The following is a 24,309-nucleotide window of genomic DNA, read 5'->3' as shown; positions in this document are numbered from 1 at the left end:
TCGATTTTTGGTAGAAACGTGACATTCCACGATGCACTTTCTATTACTATATTATTCACTAGTCTATTACGTGACATCACACACAAAGCATGAATAAATGTTATTAAATTCTTTATTTTGTTTGCTTATTTATTTATTGCATCATGAGTACAAAGTGTGGCATCTTATATAAACATAGACCCTGTAAGGGTATTGCAATCTAATTAATAATTTTATATATACTCTATAACAATTTTATACTTTAAATTAAAACTACTAATAAAAATTCAAATATGCATTATCACATAAAAAAATTCCTAAATATGTACGTATATGTACGTATTTTTTCAACCATTGCCTTTTAGAGGTTTGATTGTACTGTAAACAATTCATCAATTACGGTCATGAGAACTATGAATGAAAAAACATAAATAAATCTTATAGTAAATAAATATCTAGAATTTAATTATAGGTATAGACAGCCCTGGGCTTTAGAATTAGACCTCACATGTTGCTAAAACGTGTCTCGTTGATTTTTATAATACGAACTACTCTACAATGCCTTTGTTAATTAGAAAGATAATAAAGCTGTTTGTGATAGGAGTACAGCAATTAAAGCATCTTTAATTGTTTTCCCATTGTTGAGAAAATTGAGAATTCCTTAAGTATCTAGAAGCCAGTGCCAGTAATGTTTGCTTTAAAACGTACTTAGTACGGTATAACGTCTAACTTGACGTCTAGGTGACGGCTATTTTGCGTATAAAATGTACATGTACAACTCTGCCACACTGATACGCGCGGTGGCTGCGCTTCGGTCGCGCGTTTCTGTGTGGCAGGGTACACATAAACTCGTACATTACAAAAAATCCCGTGTTTGGAACACTCCCGCAGCCGCCTCCGTGTGGCCTGAGCATTACATGAACTATTACATGTAAGACTATACGTAATAGATACGTACGACACAGAAAATACAAAAACTCTTGTCTCAAAAAGTCAAATATCTTTGTTTCATAGGTAAGCAAATGACATTTGAAATCGTCATATTGATCAAACTCTACTGCTCATTTGTAATGCAGATTCCCTTGAGAAGAATGAACAAGAAACTCTCTACTATTATACACGTGTGTATTTGTGGTTGTCTCTGTGAGTGTCCATGGCACCCGCGATACAGGGTTTATCTATTTTTTATTTTTATATAATTTCAAGTGACGGGACGAACAACTTATTTTAAGTTTACAAAAAACTGCTTGATATGTAAGTGTATTTGTAATAAAATAAAAAATAGGGAAACCCTGTATCGCGGGTGCCATGGACACTCACAGAGACAACCACAAATTGCACCCAAACTCACGACAGAAATAAATGGAGGCCGTACAAAATAATATTCTCTTCCGGTCCGGAATCGAACCCGCGACTTTTGCGTGGCAACAAGTCCAGCATGGTAACAATTCGGCCACAGAGGCAGTTGAGTAAATATATATATATTTACTTCACAAATAACGCTAAGAGGGAATGAACAAGATCACAAATTTGTATGTTTTTTGTTCATGTTTGTATGTTACTGGTTTTCCTTTACATCAGTACGATTTATTGCAAGCGCACGCAACAAAGAGTCATAGTCAACAAAGCGAAATGACTAGCACTCGGCCATCAGAGTGGAATAATTGAAAAGGATGTATTTCCTGGTACATAGCTGTTCATGCCATGGCGATTGTCATACAAGGAAACTAGGGTTATAAGGCAATGACCCAATGTTTGTGCTATCATGGGGTTTTATAGAAACACTCATGCTACTTTGCATATTAAATGTTAATTAAAGATGACGACTGACACGTACATTCATTACAAATTTGCGCGCAGAAGCGTTTTTTCCACACTAGCGTGGAAAAGGTTTTTGAAATTCGAACTAGACGATGGACTGTGGTGCACCTATTTTTTTCTTTCGATGAAAGAAAAAGATAAGGACACGATCAACTACGCGATTTGTCGTACATTATTTATGTAATATAAATCCGTTGGTATATTTTATTCTTATTATTGTTTACATTAAATTGAATTTTGTTTATTAAAACTGATTTATTATAGCTCAACTGTTTTTTTCTTTCATCTCCCATTTCCCTCGTTACAGTGAGGTGAAAAGTCGTATGTTTCGCTCGGCAGCAAAGTTGTTTTGTGCCTCGTGCCATGGAATCCTCACTATGCTAAGAGTTCTATTTTTGAACCACTTGCTTCCCTCGTGGTTCAATCATCGAATACTTCGTTTGCTCTGGTCTCAACACAAGCACTCGCGTCAAACAACAACTTTGTAGCCTTGCACAACAAATAACTATTTCTTTTAACACAGTAATCGCATATGTGCGTAACAATATTATTAAATATTGAATTTATTTATTAGACAATAAGTTAAATATACAGGTAAGGTACCACAAAAGCTTCAATACTAGGGTTAAATTATATGAATAAAATTTGGTCCCTGCGGCAAGGTGCCCAAGATGCTGGCAGCGTTCCCACTTTGTATGGCTATGCTAATACGTTGGGCGTGGTAACTCTAGGGTTTCCCAGACAGTCTATTAAATTTTGTATAAAATTTTTTATAAAATTTTTGATAAAAGGTTTCGACTCCAAAGGCTGTCATCGAATTTAGAACCTCCTCCTTTTTTAAAGTCGGTTAAAAACCAAGTTGGTTACACCAGGAGTCTGTTGATGTGCATTTGAGTAAATGTAACATAGTACCTAATGTAACATAGTTAGATATATGTATATTCAATAATAATTGCGTTTTAATTAAATTTTGCTAGATGGTTTTCTGTTGGTTATTGATCAAATTGATGAATAGCAAGACAACGAATTCATGTGTATAACGAACTCCAGGTTTTTGTAAAGACTGCGCACTGTTACATTCTTCGCTATTTGCTCACTATATTCGGACATTCGAGGCAACGTGCTGCAAAAATTATCGAAATTACAGGTACTACTGATAATAGATTCTACAAAACTGGAAAAAAAACGAAACGTTATAACAAAAAGCTATAGAATATTTTTATAATATTGTTAAGGTCATAATAGTTATCGTCAGGAAGGAAAAGTCCCTGTTTACTCGTTTACCCACAGTTATGGTGCTTTTGCAGTTCATAATGGCACAATTAGGCATTTTTCGCTTTGTCGACTGGTGTTTATCTACGACAACAGTCGATTGCGTTCTGAAGCGTAGCAGCGGCAACTAAGAGTCAAATTCTAGAACTCTACTCAATGCTCAAGTCAGGATTTGAGTATGGTTTAAAGCACTCGAAATCATACTCAAGTCCCTGCCATTAGGGTCGTATTTCCAGTGTTTGTGTTGCCAGTGCAATCCTGACTTGAGCATTGAATAGAGTTCTAGAATACGGCCCTAAGTGTCTGTCACATATTTTGGGCACGCGAAGTACGTACACTTGCGACGTTTATCTAGATATATGTCTGTGGGCCGGACACAGCAAAATTATACTTATTTTTTTATGTCAATTACCATACCATACCGTGTTTCCAAAAATAAAAAAATAGGCTTAATTCAATATGAATTACTAATAAATTAGTCGCTTCGCTCACTAGATTGCTTTATTTTAGAAACATTTCAACACATAATATTATGAGATTATTCGAGGCATTCTACATTGTAAAGATCTCGGTCAGAAAATTGCTTCATACGTCGATAACCGCTGGCATTCAACATTTATGATGGGATCTGTAATTTGTGGATTAAATTGTACACGCTGCGTGGTAAATAGACTGGAAAATGGTAAAAAATAATGACTTAGATTTTCTAAACGCTTTTTCAAAGAGCTACTTCGATATTATATTTCTGTAGTCAAAGAAAATGGTGTTATTAAGACTTCGTCTTGTATTTTCACAGCAATCACCTAATAGTAGCAAAGAAAAAAAAAACAACTTAGGACTACCATATAGTTTTATATCTCGATTTATACTTTAAACAAATAATTTTTATATTTAAAGACAGTTTAAAGTGATAAATTTACATCACAACGTTTATTTAAGTTGTTCTTACATTTTGACAGCGACGATTTAACAAGGAGTTTCAGAAATGAATGCAGATCTAAAAACGATTAAATTAAATTATAAAACTAATTGTACGTGTGTCGAAAATGAAATGCTATTCATTAACTTCACACGCACTGACTTCCACAACATCTCTGATGTCAGTTGTGGTAACGAGAAACGAAGCATAGCATGAAAAAATTAGGGAAATACGATTGGCCATATCAAAGTCTATCCTATAACAGAAGATTGTTACCATCTGAATCTCGTTAGTTTAATCGGTGTACGTGACAATCGTACAAGCGCAGCGTGGTAGGGTTCGTAACTAAACATTATCGTTAAGATACTGAACATTGTTTACGTTTGATGAAGCGTTTTATTATTGTGAATTAATTTTTTCTCTTTATTTTTACGCATTACGAATTACGTAATCAATATTAGAATTATTTGCCAGCCATTGTGAATGCGTAGCATCTAAATGTTTGCCAGAATCGCTCGATTGTTTGTTTAGATTGTCCAATTATAAGTTAATATTTTTATGTCATGTGATAACTTGGATAGGGGTGCTGGTAAAATTACAGGTACATGTAACTTATTTATGTTTATGAGTGACGGGCGTAGTGGTGGCAGTGCCCATCAGACCTTTGCGATTTAAAGCTATGAGTGATACTGCGTCTGTCTTGAATAGGTGTATCGTTTACCACCTAATGCATGACTTGTTCGTCTCGTCGTCGCTTGATATCATAAAAAAACCTTAATCAACACATGAATTATAATACTATATATAATACTCATCACAAAGATTCATCATGGTTCTTAATGAAAAAAATGCAACTTATTTCCCAGTTTGAATACCTTTTTTTCAGGTACTTGTTTCCAAATGTAGATGCATATATTGTATGGCACCTATTCATTGATACGTTGCTGATCATTGTCTGTTGAATCCAGAGCAAGTCATGGTCGGGTTGTAGGGGGATCGTTGGCCATCAATTACAAATAATTGTCGTCATTACCGGGGTCGCTGTGTACACGCATCCAACACGCAGCGATGCGGGTCGCGCTGTCTTTTAACTTGCCATAAGTGACAGTGACGATTCTGCTGCACTTTCCGCAATGATGAAATAAAATGTTAATCTTCTCAACTTCTTCTGATATAGCTGCTTGCTGACCACTGTTGAGCGAAGATTTATTGCATTGCATGTCATTGTCTGTGATTTTAGGCTTCGGTTTCCCATTTTTTCCGACCACACAAGACGCATCATCCGGAAATCCCATCGGTTGTTGTTGGATCCTAAATTTCTGTTTAGTTCTAGTCTATCGCTAGTTTTATTGATCCACTGGCCATTATCTCGTCTGACAATGTGACTAAAATTTTTATTATCACTAATAAATAACTTAGAATTGGGTACGAGGCGTCTTTTCAATCATGGAATTAGTTTACGTCATTTAAAATACATTCATGTCTTCGCTTTGTATGTGGCCAAGACATATTTGGGATTAAACCTCTGTTTGTTATGTTAATTATGATAATAAGCTCAATGTTTTTTCTTAGCTGTGCCTCGTAATAATGGTAATAGGTATATACCTACAATCTATTTTGCTATTTGCAAAGAATACATTTTTTTTGTTAGCTTGTTAGTTTCGTTGGTCATCCATTAGGAATTCGCCAGCCTTCTCTTCATAATCAAGGAATTAGAGGTAGGTCGGAGTTCCAGCCTTATGTTGTGGATATCCAAAAGATTCGCACGAAGAGTTACGCTTCTTCGTTTATATAGACTTGTGCTCTGACCGCTATAACTTTCAAGCTGATGATTGATTGGATTCATCCAATCAATCATCAGCTTGAAAGTTATAGCGGTTATTATAAGGGGATGATTGATTGGATTCATCTAATCAATCATCAGCTTATACGCATCCATTGCTGGTCATACGCCTGCCCCTGAGTACGCCAATTCTCCCGGTCCTGTGCCATCCGTATCCAGCCGCTGCCTTTCTCAGGTCGTCCATCCATCTTGCCGCAGGGTATCCTACACTACGTTTACTTTGACGTGGTCGCCACTCTAGAACAAATCGGCTCCATCGGTCATCAGACCTCCTATAGACAAGTCCGGCTTACTGCCTTTTAAGGTTACCTACGTACAGATTTTGTAAGCTATGTCGGTCACTTTAGTATGAAAGCGAAAGTGAATAAACATTATAGACTACCAGGAGATGCTCTATCATCGACCTCATCGTTACTTTCTATCATAGGAGATGGAGAACAAATGAGCAATATTTTACATTTAAAAAAAATCGACTACTACAAATAAACATCGAATTCTTAGGTTTTCGCGATGGTTAATTCATATTAGTAATGCTTAAATTATAAGCAGTAATGTTGCTTAGCAGAAATAGTCAAGATGGCAGTACTTCCCTTGATGAACTCTTTCACAAGGAGCTCTACTGTTACTAAATATATATTACACGAATTGTTTATAATGTAATCTACTACTAAGCACTTGTTAGATTCAAGGCGCATTCTGACCCGATTCCATCCGACCTTCCTGAACATAATTTTTAAGCTTCCTAAAGACTTAATATATTGAGACGTTACTTTGCGGAAATCCATGTTAATAATGATATTATTAACATGGATTTTTATTATATTAATATAGATGATGAAGCTTTTCAGCCGAGAGTCGAACATCCAACGACTCCTGGGGATGCCTCGTAGAGAGGCGAAACACGTGTCGGGTACATTTTTGATGGCGGTGTTTGTGACTATGGGAAAATATTCTGTATGCAAAAAAATCCACAAGCGCAGTTATTTTACGATTTAACCTTTACTGAATTCCCGGAGTAGTAGTACTAATTTAAATTTAATTACATTAAAATTTACATTAACATCAAAATACATTGCATTACATATACTTATATTATTTTAATTGCATCTATGAACCTTTTAAATCGACTTCAAAAAAAGAATTTTTTTTTATGTTATGCGGTTAGTTCGGCTTTGTGAACTGATTTCGATAATTCTTTTTTGTTAGTAAGAGGGTACCTCATATTGGTCCCATTCAAATTCAAAGAAAACATTCCGTCTCTAAGGGTGGCAAACTAGGGTATGAATCCAGTTTCCCGCAATTTCCGGTAACCGATTTCAATAAAACTTGGGAAATAGATGTGATTCTGCGAACTTTTGAGGTCTTTTTTTTAATAAAAAAGTTACAATTATTTTTAAAAGCAAGGGACTATCAAATCCGTTCACGAGCGTTACAAATATCGATAGCTTTCTAGAACCGAGGTACATCTCAAAATCAAATGATTTTTCATCGGAGATTCATCAGGGAGATAGTTAGAATAAAAATTAAAACGTGTCTGCCGCGATAAATTGACGAAAGTGGGCCACTCAAATGTTGTAATATGATTATTCTAACCAATGAAAAGCTTGAAATCCCAATCACAATAAAATTGGTATTTTTTGGATAAATTTCATAAATAAGAAAAAAGTTATCAATTTTGGATTGAGCCACTATTCTTGGTTCAACGTCTGTTGTGTCTAAAGACGTTGAATTTAAATCAAACTTTTTTTAAATGTCAGATAACATTTGACCCTCGGAGTTAACATCTCTCGTTTGCAAACATAAGTAAAAATTATAAACTAGAATTAGTCAGTCTTATCGACAGGTCATGGCCTTGAAGGATGTTTGTTGGATAAAACTCAAGTTGTGTCTATACTTAATTTTAGAAAGGGACCGATATGAGACACTGTTATTGTACTGTTTTATAAAACTCCATAATACACAGCGTATCGAACATAATATTAATGATAACTAAAATTATAAACGACTATTGAACATGTAACTTACACAATTTATAAATAACATTTGCAATAAATCGAATTCCGTTGTTTAAAATTTATGCGACGATATGAAATACGTCTTGCAATAAATTCGCATGGTGTATTTGGTAACAAATAACAGTTAATTGTGTACAAATGTCAATGATAATTGCGTTATCACAATTATCAAATGCACGTCTGTTAATATTCAACTGTTATGTTATATAAAGATTTGGTTATATAATGTCACTTGTGACAAAAAATTTGACTCGCTGTGACTAAGACACCAGCGCACGAGCACGCATGCCAGCACTCATGTAATAATGTAAGTACATACATACTGCATTTAACAAAGTTTATGTCAAACTGCCTCTGTGGCCGAACGGTTACCATGCCGGACTGCCACGCGGAGGTCCCAGTTTCGATTCCCGGGCCGGGAGAAATATTTGTATGGCCTACATTTATTTCCCTCGTGTGTTTTGGTGTAATTTGTGGTTGTCTATGTGTGCGTCCGTGCCACCCGCGACATAGGGTTTCCCTAGTGCGGGGCTATGTTGAGTGTGTGTGTTATTATTATTATTATTATTACTAAGCACGCATGCACGTACGCGCGTGCACACACAAATACACACACACGCTTTAACCTTGAAGTACTTATATAAATAACTACATACATATTTGTGTAGCTTCACTCTTTGTTGTATTATAGATAGATACGTTTTTATTGCATAGTTTACATTTTCCGAAAGAGATATAATGAATAAATGTATATATGTATTATATTGATTGGTTCATTCGTAAATACGAAATTCATATTTTTAATAGAACATTAATTATAATGACAACTCAGAATAGTGTAGTAAGTAGCAGTAGAGCTCCTTGTGAAAGAATTCGTCCAGGGAAGTACTGCCACCTTACCTACGTATTTCTGCCGCCCAGTAGTTATGTGAGCATTATTACGTTCCTGAATTGAAGGGTAAGTAAGGGTGTTGATGAAATTGCAGGCACATGGTACTTGTCACCTTATGTCTCACAATGACGGGCGCGGTGGCAGTGCCCCTCAGATCTTTGTGATTTAAAGAGTGACACTGCAACCGCTAATGAACAAACCTGTCGCCCATCACTGGGCGCATGACTTGTTTGTCCCCTCCCTTGGTATCATAAAGAAAATATATCAAAATAAACTAAGGTGTGATAAGTAGCAAGGACCTAAGTAGCAATTTCCTCCAAAGCAACCTTACGTCATTAAATTAGGAGATTAGATTACAATTTATTTTACAAAATGTATGATTCAAAAATAAAGGATATCTTCTTTCTTTAAGGTATCACGTGACGGAATGACAAATCGTGCGCCGGGTTGTAAGCGACGTGCCTACCCATAACAGTTCCAGTGCGATAAAATTGACAAGTCCGATGTGCCTGTAGTTTTCTAAAATATTCCCAAACTATATTTACAAGTTACAACAACAATAATTAACATAATTAAGTGATTAATAAGGCAAAAATTTTAAGACAATTTAGGGTGAGTAATCCGCAGCAAATATTCCATTTGAACCATTTACGTAATTATTGCTGTAATTATGAACTCATTTATTCTTATGGCAATATTATCTAATTGTAATTTGCTAATTACCTAGTATATTTGTATTATCAAGGTTTCCAAACAATGAAATAATATTTAGTATTAATATCATTATGGTAATTTAACTACTAGGTATTGGTTTGGTGGATTGTAATAAATCTCTATTATTTGAGATTTAAGAGCTAGGCTTTTGCCGTGTGGTAAACGCCATTTTTTTGTTTTTACTTTGACCTCCTTTGACGCCGCGTTTCTCCTTTTTCTTTTCATCTCGTCAAAGTAGCTTATTCTCGGTTGCCCTCGTTCACGTGTACCTTCCACTTTTCCTTCGTAGAGTTCATTAATTAAGTCTTGTCTACTTGTTGTATTCTTATACATTACATTATATTGCTCATTAACTGCCACCTAGGTTTTTAACGATTTTCAAGATGGTTTTGCTTGTCTTCACTCCTAGACAACAAGACTTCACTACAAGACATCTATGGTGACTTCATACAAACGTAGCAGCGCGACTTGTATGTACGCACGCCCGCCCACGCGCCGTGTACGGATGCACACATTTGCACAATCTCGCGATGCACTCGCGTTACATAGCGCGTGTCACCGCACACGCCATTATAGAATTATGCAATTAAAGCGGCCGGTGTTTAAAAAATGAAATCAAATAGTAAATGTGTTTATTGTTGTGTTTCTGGTATATTGTACAAGTGTGACTCAAGTACAGAATTGTTCAGCATTTCATTTGTATTTGATAATCAAACTCCATAATCAAGATACCAATACGCGATGCTGGTATAAAAATATCAATACGTAAATAACTATTGCATTTCACAAAGGTTATTTTAATGTAGCACGAGAATACTGCGATGAACATCCTCATTTTTCAAATTATGTTTACAACCTGTAGGCACAACTATAAGTAATAACAATGTAACAAACCTACGTTCCAAGTGAAGTGTAGGAATTCCAAATATTCCCGGTCCTCTTTCATTTATTTATTTATTTATTTATTTATTTGTAGGAACACCAACAGCAAGTATATTACATCATTTACTACATTAACTTAACACTACACAGTCCTGATATACAAGCCAATTATAGGTGTACACAGCATTCATTACGTATTCAGCCAAGATATAATTAAATTAGACTTTAAACAAAATTAGACAGTATTAAACAAGTTGATTTAAATATTCAAGTTAAATGAAAATAAAAATAAAAACAACAATACAATTTGAATATAATTAGTCCGCCACAGATAAAAATCTTATAATAGTTGCCTTGTACTTTGCCAAGGAATCAAAAAATACATCAAGGTCAGGTAATGCAGCATTAAATTCATTATGAGTGCAGCACACACGCGACACAGGGGCATGCCCAACAACATTGGTTCTACAAACTGGTGGATGGAACAGCCGAGTGATGGGCGTTCGTGGTATATGGTGAGGAACAGAGAGTGTAATACGTGAAAGTATTTCCTCACTCTTAATGGTTCCGTTAACACATTTGTGCAGAAATAGTGCATCATATAACTTACGGCGATCTCGTAGCGAACCCAGTTTAAAAAACTTCATGCGCTGGTCGTACGGACACCTATGGGATATGTCCTGAGAAAGAAAGGCGAGGTGTTTCGTGAAAGCTCGTTGAACAGATTCCAACTGTTGAGAGTGCACCGCATAAGTGGGGTTCCAGACCACAGAAGCATACTCAAGTTGGCTACGCACTAGGGGATTAAATAGGTAAATTTTTGTTCTGTTACTAAATGATCTTGAATTTCTCTTAACGAATCCCAACATTTGAGCTGCCTTCGCGGTAACACGTTTAATATGTGATGTAAATTTCAGTTTATTATCCATGATGACCCCCAAATCCCTTATTTCTGTCAATTCCTCCAATGGTTGACTCTTGATACCATACACGGAGGGAATTGCATTTAGTTTCCTGGTGAAACGGACAAAAGAACATTTTCCAGAATTAAGCTCCATGTTATTAGACCTACACCATACCTCGATCCTGCCCAAGTCTCCTTGAATCAACGCTATATCTGCACGGGTTTCCACTTTTTTGTAAATTTTTAAGTCGTCGGCAAAGAGTGCATATTTGCAATGTTCTATACAAGATGTAATATCATTTATATACGAGATAAAAAGAAGCGGACCCATGTTCGAACCTTGCGGAACACCAGATTGTGCGAGATTTGCATCAGATTCAAAACCCTTCACAACGACTGATTGATATCTATCAGACAAATATGAACGAAGCCAGTCTAAGAGACATCCGTTTAGTCCAAAAGCATCTAATTTTTGTAACAGCAGATAATGATCAACCTTGTCGAATGCACTGCTGAAGTCGGTATACACAGTATCCACTTGTTTGCCTTTATCAATTTCGCAAGCCAAATCAGATACAAAATTAACCAGATTGGTTTGAATGGACCGTCCGTTTCTGAAGCCATGTTGGTGCGGTGTAATATATTTGTCTACGTACCGTGTAATAATTGGACATACCAATGACTCCAATAGCTTAGATGGACAGGACAAAATTGTAATGGGTCTGTAATTTTTGACACAATGAGGGTCACCCTTTTTGAATATCGGAACAATTCTAGCTTTTTTCCATTCAGTGGGGAACGTACCCCTAGCCAAAGAATGATTAAATATGATCGTTAGGGGGAACGCTAACACTGCTGCGGCACGTTTATAGAAAATAGGCGGTATTTGATCTGGACCCGTACTCTTATCTGGATCTAACTGATCAAGTTTTCTAAAAACCTCCCCTACTGTGACACTAAACTGGCCTGACAAACATTCCTTACGACCAATTGAGTTATTACTTGAGATTAGACTGCTCGTATTAAAGACAGAAGAAAAATGTTTAGCAAAAAGATTTGCTATGTCGTAACCATTCTCAGCCGAAATATTATTTAAGTTCATACTAGACGGAATCGACGTGTTATTCATTCGTTTATTGTTCACAAATTTCCAAAAGGTCTTGCAATTTTGAGATATTTTACTTTCTATTTTCCGTTTATAGTTTATATAGCAGTTATTTAAATACTTATTGCATCGATCGCGCACAAGTTCGAACTCAATTAGGTCACGTGGGTTATTAAATTTTCTGTGTCGACGTCGAAGTTTTTCTTTTTCTTTTAGCATTCTAATTAGAGCCACAGTAAACCAAGAAGGATGTGTTGACCTTTTTTTTTTACATTTTGGTACGCATCGTTCAATCAAACCTCGTGTTATACCGTAAAAGACAGAAACCATTTGGTCCGTTGTACTGCACCCAAGAAACTCATAGGACCAATCAATATTCATAAGCTCCCCAACAATAATGTCATAGTCGGCCTTAAAAAAGTTGTAATTAGTATACGGTTTACTACGCAACATGGTAGGACCAACATTATCAATCGTATACAAAATTGGCGGATGGTGCAGATCCAGTCTGCTAAGTAAGTCTAGTGGCGGAGTAACTTTCCCATAACATACATTACTCAAAACTATATCTAAGATTCTGTCATTCTGGTTACGGATGCCGTTGTACTGACGAAGATTATTGATATGCATAAAGTCTATCAAAGCATTTTCCATAGCATTATGGTAGTTAGATAGTAACATATGCCAACCATCTAGGGCATTTGTCCATTCAATACCACCAAGATTCATATCTCCCATTACAACAACATCACCAACCAAATTAATGACATTACAGGTGTTATCAAGAAAACGCTTGACCGTATCACACTTAGGTGGAGAAGGTATGTATATAGCACATATGTGAAGTTTCTTGGAAACTCCCTCAATATCCAAACTAACCGACACCCATATATCTTCACATTCACTTTCGTACTGCATTAATCTATTCGACTGTAGCTTACGCGATACTGCTATCAACACACCTCCTCCAATCAACTTGGACTCTTTACCAACCGTCTGGCGATCTCGTCTGTAAACAACATACCTCGAGTCAAATAATTCATTGTCAAATATGTTGGAATTAAGCCAGGTTTCAGAAAAAACTATTACATCATATGAGCACTGCAAAACGTTACCGTACAAATCGTTGGTTTTAGTTCTTAAACCACGAGTATTTTGGTAGTAGAAAGTTAGCATTGATACAAAAGTGAAACACCAAAACATTGTTAAATGTGTGCTGAAAAGAACACACCAGACTAATTAATCATTTTTATACTGTCCATATTACGAATGAGTAACGCCTGACTCGTCTCATCCTTCCTTACATAAACTCGACCACCCCGAACCCAAACAAAAGTATAAGACATCTCCTTGGCTTTCTTTCTTGCTGCAGCGTGCAATGATTTGTTAGTGGGCGTTAGATGTTCAGCCACAAAAACTGGAGTATTCTTCCCTGCCAAACCAAGATGATGCGATCCAAGTTTATCATCGCGGTTTTTTTTGTTGAAATTATGAACCGCAGCTAGTAACATATCCCGTAGGCGGGGGCTTCGCAGCTTAGCAACAATCATACGAGGTCTCTTATCTTCTTTATTCAACTTTGCCACACGTGTCACTTGCATGATATCGCTGTCAGTGACCTGGGCGTCAACAGTCTTGCATAGCTGCATCAAGCAATTGGCGAGATTCTCATTACGATATTCAGGAACACCATTTATTTCCACATTATTTTCTCGTTGGTGTTGCTCCACCAATGTGAGGCGAGTAGACAGATCCCTGATTGTGGAATGCAAATTTGAGTTTTCATTCTGAAGTTTCTCAATTGTTTTGGTACTGTCTGCTTGGATTTGTTTAAGGTTCTCATGCTGCTCATTCAAGAATGACAGTGAGTCATGAAAATCCGAGATTTGTTTCATTATGTCGCTCAATCTCTGTGCCACAACATCAACAACGACCTGCCTGATTGTTTTTGTTATATCCTGCTTAAAAGTCTCCAAAATATTACGTAAGACGCCCTCAGTAACCGGCGCATCCGCTGTGTGTGCCTGTGCACCGCTTGGTTGTGCAGACGTATTCCCATGTGTTGAAGCGCCATCATTCACAGGCCCCACGGGTTGATCCCTGGTGAGCGGATGAGATGGCCCACGAACTGGAGTATTGTCTTTCTTTTGACGCCGCGTGATAGAGCTTTCGTCATAGTTTGCATTTTGCATCTCTTATTAACAGAGATCGGAATAGTCAAATAACATTTACCCAAACTTCAAGGAAGTAATACACATATAGTGGATAATACCGCCGTCGGTAGTATTATATATTTATGGTAGTGTATTTAGAAGAAAAGTTGCATATTTGTTAATGAAAATGTAAGTATTTTATTTCGATTTTTCTGACTAGTAGCAGTAGAGCTCCCGGTGAAAGAGTTCGTCCAAGGATTCCGGGAAGAAATTCCGGGTTTTCGAGGGTAAGATGATGTAAGTGAAATTACAGGCACATGAGACTAGTCAACGGGTGACGGATGAAGCGGCAGTGGCCCACAGATCTTTGCAATTTAAAGCTCTGGGTGGCAGTGCAACGGTTATGGACAGGCAGATATATCTCGAAAGCCTTTGACAGGGTTTGGCACGCAAGTCTGCTGAGCAAGCTTCTTGCTTAAGGCATCCCTACTGACTTTTGTAGCTGGATATCAGATTTCCTTGATGGACGGTCAATCTGAGTAGTCATTGAAGACTGCTCATCTGATTTGATGGCTATCGATGCCGGAGTTCCTCAGAGGTCGGTTCTCTCTGCGACCCTTTTCCTGCTGCACATCAATGACTTGCATACCCAACAATACCTGGGACTAGCAAGTCCCAGGTATTGTTAGCAAGTCCCAGGTATTGTTGGGTATGCAGATGACAGCACTGTTACGGAGATATCTGTCCAGCGCAAAGGACAGCATGGTAGTTATCCGTTCGATGAGAGAGGTCATAGTGGAGCGGACGAACTTGACCTTAAGTCTTGTCTCTCAGTGGGGAGATGGCAATCTGGTCAAGTTCAACGCCACCAAAACGCAGGCCTATCTGTTTACTGCTAAAAGGAGTCAATTTGATCTGACTGCCACTTTTCGGGGTATATCTGTATCCCTTACCGACAGCCTAGATCTTCTTGGCATAACATTGAGCGCAACCCTTAACTTTGGCGCTTATATTGAATGTAAGGCACAAATTGCAGCCAAAAAACTGGGTATCTTTAACATGGTTAAGCACAAATCTGATCATGCATGGAGTACTGCAGTCACCTGTGGGATGGCGCAGCGAAGTATCAACTTGAGGCTCTTGATTCGATTGAGCGCAGAGCCAGAAGACTTATTGGCGACGATAAGCTCGAATCTAAAGTTCATAGTTTAGGCCACCGGCGCAAAGTTGCCCGTCTGTCGGTTTTTTACAGAATATATTTCGGTGAGTATGCTCATGAGCTCCATGAGCTCATCCCGCCCGCCCCATTTTACCGTCGGACTTCCAGACGTACGGCGGGATATCATCCTTACTTGGTCGATATTCCCTTCAGGCGTACTAAACGCTTTTCATCATCTTTTATTATGCGCACAGCCCAGGAATGGAATTCCTGCCTGCGTCTGTATTTCCGAATTCATACAACCCGGGTATCTTTAAGGTGCGACTGAATAGGCATCTTCTGGGCAAGCTCGTTCCATCGTAGATCTTAGCTCGCTCCTGAGCTAGGTATTTGTCCCGTTACTTGATATTATAAAAAAACACTTAACTTTAATTATTCCACAATATCCAAGTGAGATATTATCTACACTACGTGTGATACTTCCTTGAAGTTAAGTAAATATACTCTGCTTATTTCGATTTCCGTTAATATTATTTTCTAAATATTTATATTAGTATTTACTAAATATTTATAGGGATGTACGAATGAAGCTCCCTCGCAATGACGTACGAATAGTATTCCTAATAAGACTGGTGCACACTGGGCAAGAATTGGCGAATACCTTACGCCGATTGGCAAATCCTTTTGCCATGATTTGTCTCCAGGAGCGTCGTGAGTTGTTGGATATGGGTCTTTTGTTTGATGTACTCAATGGTCGTTTGGATTGTCCAGATTTATTACAGCAAATAAGTTTTCGAGTGCCTGCCCGTCGTACCAGACATACGTCTCTTTTTCATGTACCATTTCACTGCACAAACTACGGCAAAAACTCTGTGCTCACAAGATTAGTTACTGGTTACAATAAATATTAGGGGTTAAAGTATGAAATTGCCGTTTTATTGCAATAGGTTCTTTGAATTTTCATAGAATCGTCATGGTTTGAGGTTTTCGAATGAAACTTTTTTCAAATGGTTTCTGTGATTTTTTTTTTTTAAATTTGAAACATTTGAATATCGACTTTCAATTGTTTTTGTTATTCAATTTAGACAAGAAAGATGGATACTGCGAAAATTCGAGTGATTTTTGAATACGAGTTCCGACGCGGAACTAACGCGGCAGAAACAGCCCGCAATATCAATGCTGCGTTTGGAGAGGGGTCTACTAATGAACGCACCATGCGATTTTGGTTTAAACGCTTTCGTGATGGAAATTTCGACTTAAAGAACGAGTCACGAGGAAGACCGCCCACACAGGTGAATAACGATGAATTAAGAGAGATAGTGGAAGCCGATCCTAGTCAAACTACCCAGGAATTAGCGGCATGGTTTAACGTTACCTTACCCACAATATTGACTCACTTGCGTCAAATCAATAAAATAAAAAAATACGAAAAATGGGTGCCTCATGATTTGACTGATCTGCAGAAAGAAACGCGTGTTGAAACTTGTGTTGCCTTGTTGAACCGGTATAGAAATGAAGGAATATTGGATCAAATTGTAACATGTGATGAAAAGTGGATTCTTTATGATAACCGGAAAAGAAAAATGCAATGGCTGACCCCAGGTCAAATGCCACAACAGTGTCCTAAAGCAAAACTTACCAATAAAAAGGTAATGGTAACTGTTTGGTGGTCTCAGCATGGTGTTATTCACTATAGTTTTCTCCGATCTGGTCAAGCAATAACGGCAGATGTCTATTGTGCCGAACTCCGAACCATGTTGACAAAACTAGCAGTAAAACAGCCCCGACTCATGAATCGATCTTCACCATTATTGCTCCACGACAACGCAAGACCTCACACAGCACGAGAAACCATTTTGACCCTTCAGGAACTGCAGTTAGAAACCATTCGTCATCCTCCGTATTCACCAGACCTTGCTCCAACGGACTACCATTTTTTTTGTGATTTGGACAATTATCTACGTGACAAGAAGTTTTCTTCCCAGGAGGCAGTACAAAATGCTTTCACACAGTTTGTGCAGTCTAGATCGTCGGAGTTCTATCGCAAAGGCATTAATAACCTTCCCATTAGATGGCAGCAATGTATAGATAATAATGGCAACTATTTTGATTAAATAAATTTGTTAAAAATTTAAAAAATAAACAATTTAGATTTTCAGTACAAATCGGCAATTTCATACTTTAACCCCTATTATTTCTATGACGTTGATCCCTTTGTAGATAAAAAGCATTCTTTCCAGTCAAACATTAAAGAATTAATTTTCAAACGCGATGCGTAGGTTCACTTAATTCACTTAATTTATTTTATTTTGCTCATTTATTTATTCATTTCTTTTATAGTTATAGTTTGCTATTTTTATAATGTTAGAAGTATTTATGATTTAGTGTTAAGTTGTATTCATATGTAGGTACAGTGTATAATACTTATTAATATTAGGTTTTATTGTGCATAGTAAGTATTGTTTGTATGTAGGTGTACGTATTTAGTTTACTTAATTTGTTTCACAATTATATGTATGTATATAATCTGTATAATTATTTATCACGCTTATAGACACCCCGTGCTCTGTTTTTATTTTAATGTATAAATCGAGGATAACTGTTATTGGCTTTGTAATATGTAATTAATTTTTTGTAACCTATCATTATTGCTGTTGTTATCCCAAATAAATAAATAAATAAATAAATGATGAGAAATTGGTCATTCTCGGACTAGCGTTAATTATCTAATTTCCGTGGCAATTTTTATTATTTAAGTATCAGATTTTTTTATCGTGCAATATTATTTAATATTCCAGTATTGAATCGTGAAATATTATTTAATAATTAGACGACAATTTACTTGAATATATAAATAATAAAAATTATCACGGAAATTAGGGAGTGAACACTAGTCCGAGAATGGCCGAAATATGTTCCGTGCCCAGTTCATTAGGGCTGCCACTATTGGCGTGGCCAGAATGATTAAGTTTTAGGCCGTAATAATATAAAGTATGTCATTGATACGATAAGAAGAAGAAGAACCGAATATATAAAAAACTTACTTTACTTTGATGTACGTATGTGGGTAAAAATGTAACGGATACAGATAATATTCGATATCAGATAGTATAAGCCAGTTGTCAACAACTAAACAAATATGGTACTCCTTTCCCCAATCTTGTCTGTCGTGCATTTTAAACGAAAAATCTACGACTGAGGTCTCAAAATATAAAACAATATTACACAATTATTTAATACTTTTATTACGCAATTAATAATAAAAGAAAAACAGAATAAAAATGTTAGTAGCAGTAGAGCTCGTCGATTAGTAGATAGAGAAGAGAATAGAGTAGTACTGCCACCTTACTTATTTCTGCCGCCAAGCAGTAATGTGTGTTCCGGTTTTGAAACGTAAGGGTGCTGGTGAAATTACAGGCACATGAGACTTATGTCTATGCCAACTTATGTCTCAAGGAGACGGAAGTAGTGGCAGTGTCCTTCTCAATTCAAATTCAAAGCTCTGAGTCGCACTGCAACTGTTATGGACAAGCGTGTAGCGTACCGTCAGGCCTACGACTTTCGTCCCGTCACTTGATATTAGAAAAAAAATGCAAGTACTACGTTAGTGGGGGATTTGTGGAATCAAATTTAATAAAAATGTGAGATCCTCGAGTGGGAATTTTAAAGTGGGTAGTGGAACAAACGGACATAAATACAGGGAATTTCCTAGTTTCAGAGCAGATAATTGATATGACGGTCTAGTAAAATAAAAGAAAGAAAATATGTTCAAATATTTCAGAATTAAATATTAGATCTACGTGGCCATAATAGCTAGCAACTTGTAGTTGTAAAATTATTAGAAAACGAAACTACTAGACGTGTCGTGTATTTTCTCATTTTATGAAGTGTGGAGATTGCTTCTTATAATTAATAAAGAGTAATTAACGATAAAACTTTAGTAAATAAAACAACAAAAATATCATCAAGTAAGACCACAAAATTGTTGTAAGTACTTTTACACTAAAAATAATGTGATCATTTTATGAGCCAAATCAATTGTGTTATGTTAAATAACTCTGATTCAAATTCAGAGCACAGCTTCTGCGAATCTGTAAAGATTCGATTTTTCACTCGTAGGCGAGAAGGACAAGCGACGTTTATGAGCCTTTAAAAGAGATGATTATTATTCCCGATCCGAGGAAACGGTTAAAATCGGGACGTCCTGTTCTGAATACTAACATCACTTCGTAATATAGAACTTATTATGGCTGTTTCACTTTCTTATACCTAGGATATATGTATTATTTTCAATTAATATTTTTTTTAGTAAATGGACTTATTCTTAACCACTACATAGCCATGGAGCAAAGATGGGTTCTACGATGAAGTGAGCTCGTCCAGAAGATGCTTACTCAATCGCACTTTAAAGATATTCTGGTTATATTTGATCGACAACACAGTAGCAGATAGGGAATTCCATTACTGTGCTGTGCGCAAAATAAAGGATGATCAAAAGCGTTTAGAACACCTGCAGGGGTTGTATACTAATGTATAATAATTAGAACAAAAATGTTCAATTCTACGTTTTTGAGAAATAACTAGAAATTATCAAACACACAGGCAAACCTAAACTAAAACGATAATTGGAATAAAGCTACAATTCCAAAACATTTAAGAACAACATAACACATTAGATCATATAAGAAAGTTGCATCCCAAGATTGTTTGTCATACAGTGAACATTTGCGTCTGAATAACGATAATGATTGAGACCGCTGAGCCCTCTGACAGGAGAAGACAGGAATAGTCAACGTAACCCCAGGTAGCAGGTGTCCATATCTTCTCGTTGCATGATATTTTGGCTTAGCCCAGAATTTCTGTTACGTAATTCAATGTTCAAATTAAAGTTGACTATATCGTGTAAGCGAAATTGATTCTTATTCACTCATCATGACGACGACCTTAACAATTTACACTGACACATTCATTGTATGAAATAAACGTGTAATACAACTCCACTTATTGTTTTAAATGAGAGGGTATGTCTCACATGCAGGTGCACGATTGAATCACCATTTCAATGGGCTTAGTTACATAAAATTATATAGGTAACAAGTTCTTTTTGCAAAGATTTTTTTATTCGATTCAAAAAACTGGATACATTTCTAAAATAAGATGAAAGCGTTTGATGCATATAATGATATGAGAAAAATGTACCCTACTAATGTATTCAAATTTCATTAACAAAAAATAACATAAATGATAGTAATAAGAAAGTTGCATCAATACTTATAAGAAGACAATAAATAAAACAAAACTTATCGCAAAGTTAACACTTAGGACACTTTTTACTTGAGTTCCTGGCTGAGGCTCGGAACTAGAAAAAATGTCAAAATCAAATATGATAGATTGTAAGAAGACCACGTACGATACAGTGCACAGTGTTGACTGAGATTCGTTTTACAAGTCGGAAGTGAAAAAGTTTTACAATTGTGTAGGCGGTTACCGCGATGAGGGACGGATAAGAATACACATTCGGGGATGTCAGGTGCATCTATGACACCATGAATAACTTTGTATAAAAACATCAATCACAGATTGGGAATAGGTGATTTAAAATCAAATCAATCAAGTTTTTAGGGATGAAATTCCAGGTATTTGCTTTTATTCCAATTGATAGATGAAAAATTGATTGAATTTTCGCGGACTTAGTTTAATGGGTTACAAGCAAATGAAAACGTTACTTAATTGAATACACATTAACTTTTAGCTGAACTTGGAGTGCTACTACATATCGTCGAATTCGTTCCCCGTAAGTTGTAAATCTATTTATTTAGTAATAAACTGCTGATTGCGTTACATCAGTACGTGTTCAGACATCACAAGTAAAGCTTAACTATCTATCCCACCATAGGTACGGGAGAATTAATGATAAGTGCGAAGCTGATGATTTATTGTAGAAAAGCATACGAGGCAGTGTTTTTTTTCTGAAGAATTAGGTGTTTTTCGGTGTCATTCTTTATGTATGTATATAATATTACTAATTTTAGTGTTTTGGTAGTTGCACTTTAGGGTCAATATCAGATAATCCACAAACAATTGTGCATAGAAGTAATGTAAAACAAAATTATTTCAATCAAATAAAATAAAAATAATCAGCACAGTGTTAACACCAAAGAAGTACTATTACGGTAAGTAAGCAAAAACTTAAATGATTCATCCGTGAATTACTCACTATGAGTACACAAGGCAAGCAAGGAGCGACACTGTGGTGAGATAGTCGTAGGGTACTTCACAATGGCTTTTGTATATGTATTGAACAAAATAGAGATCAGCGCGCAGTGGTGCGTTTGGATATAGATATTCGTATCACAATAAGGTAAATGAATGATCGGTGTTAAATGTTTTTACCAATAAACTTCTCTTTACTATGAGTCTTGTACACGTTTAAATACAATACATTTTAAAATGATACCAAAACACTTACCAAAATCGGACAAAATTATTAAAAATCCAAATGTGAGCTGTCGGTTTCACTCGAATCGACCCCCGTCCAATATCTCCGAAGTTCTTTAAACACACATATCAAAGTGTAATACAATAACGTTGTAACGACAATCCTCACAATATATTGAACAGTGTCTGTCATCACAATATTCACCTTTTTATCACAGTTTACACGGAAGTTTGAGTTGAAAACTAAAATTATAAAGTTCGCGCCAATTTTTAAATCCGCATTGACACGTGCGTCGTCTCCGGCGGCTTCTATCAGGCTGACAGGCAAAACGGTAGCGAACGGTGCGTGTGCGCATTGTCAAATAAGCGTGTCGTCACACTGTCATAATATTTATTAATGATATTAATAAATATTATGGCAGATATATAACATTACATTTTATACTTTACATTTAAAAAAAAATTAACTATATAGCATAGTTTATATATCTTGTTGACAGTTAGAAAAGTCATTCATCTACTAATACATCTTAAGTAGTTAAGGTACACACAAATATACCTTACAAAAAGTCCGCGTTGTTTTTGATCATCTAGTCGGCGCTGGTATATATGTACATGTATATACCAGCGCCGACCAATAGGCCTATAGACTTTGAAATATGTATTTACTAATATGTACTTTGTATCCCATACATTATCATAGTTTGTATATAAATGTTATCATTTTTATATACCTATTACTATTACGCTTGTATTTCAATGGAAGAAAACAAGAAAAATTATATTGTCCGTGTTCATAACACTTATTATAGCTTCTGACGTGCGTGTGCGCCACGCCTAAAGAGCGGGACACCATGACTCATGCTCACCGTGTCCGCAAGCTGCGTCACTCGTTTCCTACAAGGAAATGTCACCGTTATTACGTAACTATACAACAACACATATTCTCGTAAATTTACATTTTTTTGTATTATGTGTATTTATGAGCAATTATGGAATATATTATATATTTAATATTCAGTGGTAAAGATGGTTTGCTATAAGTTTTATTTTATGTTCTGCAATAATTATATCAGTGTTGTTTAATAAATACCACAGCTATTGAACTCGTGCCATTGTGGTTTTGGTATTTAGGTCAACAAATAAAGTAAAAGTAAATGGTGACACTTTACTTAGTGGCAGTGTCCCTCAGATCTTTGCGATTCAAAACACTGCGTGGCCCTGCAACTGTAATGGATAGGCGTGTAGCTTACCATCAGGCGCACGACTTGTTCTTCCCGTCACTAAATATTAAAAAAAACCTTTTTTGAAAACCTGCGAGTAACTATATTTTTTATTGCGATAGACTCACTTATGTGTTACATTTTTACCTGATGGAAGTAACAATAATTAATACCTGGTTTCAAAAACCAGAATAGTTGTACCAGAGTAACGGAATTCACTCTGCGGAGAATTTTACCCAGAACATTGGACATGGACATGGAATTAATTTAGAAAAAATCTATTCCCAAATTAATTCTACCGAGAATCGAGCCCGGACCTTCTCATCCAGCGCCCACAATGCATGCCGTTGGGCTACCAAAGCCGTTAAAGATACAAAAGGTAAAGAAAATGTGAAGATGTGAACGACTTGGTTACTGTTAGTTCATCACCTAGTAGATGTCCCTTCACTCTGACCTCGCAGAACAGTCTGAGAATTACAGAACCTCGCAGAGGCCACTATTAAGAGTGCATAATAAAGACTCTGACTGGGTTAGTATGAGTTATTTTGTATTTAGTAATCATTAGAATATTAACTCATTCACCATTACTATCTACCAGAAGACTTACGTAATTATACTTACTAAAATGACCTAAAAATATTAACGTAATGTAAAAAGTATACAGGTTTCAAACTTTTCCAGTTTAAATAATTTGGAATTGTTATAAAATCATAAGTGATCTTTCCATTATTTGGATTTAGAAGTTAAAATCAATACAACACTATTAAAATAATAGCGTTTTGGAATGTGCAAAGATGCGTTCCATCATTTTGAGAATTGAATCATAGATATAATAAGAGAAAGTGTGGCAACTCCCGTTTTTTCGGCACTTAAGGCTGGAACAGGTGCCAAATTGATGAATTAGGCACTTTTTAAATTAAATTCCTGATAATAATAAAAAGTCCAATAATCACAAAAAAAATGTGTGATTGCTAGTAGTCCTTAAATAAT

General features: G+C 36.2%; 1 protein-coding gene across 3 annotated transcripts in view; it reads right to left on the bottom strand.

Annotated features, from left to right (window-relative positions):
- Positions 1 to 22,410, bottom strand: part of LOC113239612 (G-protein coupled receptor moody) — a 65,208-nt gene extending 42,798 nt beyond the window's left edge. For all 3 annotated transcript variants that reach the window (XM_026476665.1, XM_026476667.1, XM_026476668.1), the window contains exon 1: positions 22,128 to 22,410. The gene's annotated coding sequence lies outside the window, so the exon portion shown is untranslated. The remainder of the gene's footprint in view (positions 1 to 22,127) is intronic.
- Between the last annotated feature and the right edge of the window lie 1,899 nt (positions 22,411 to 24,309).

Source organism: Hyposmocoma kahamanoa, unplaced genomic scaffold, assembly GCF_003589595.1.
Source record: "Hyposmocoma kahamanoa isolate Upper Pololo Valley unplaced genomic scaffold, ASM358959v1 114, whole genome shotgun sequence".
Taxonomy (NCBI): domain Eukaryota; kingdom Metazoa; phylum Arthropoda; class Insecta; order Lepidoptera; family Cosmopterigidae; genus Hyposmocoma; species Hyposmocoma kahamanoa.
The sequence above is the reverse complement of the archived record's forward strand: the minus strand, read 5'-3'. Positions and strand labels throughout refer to the sequence as shown.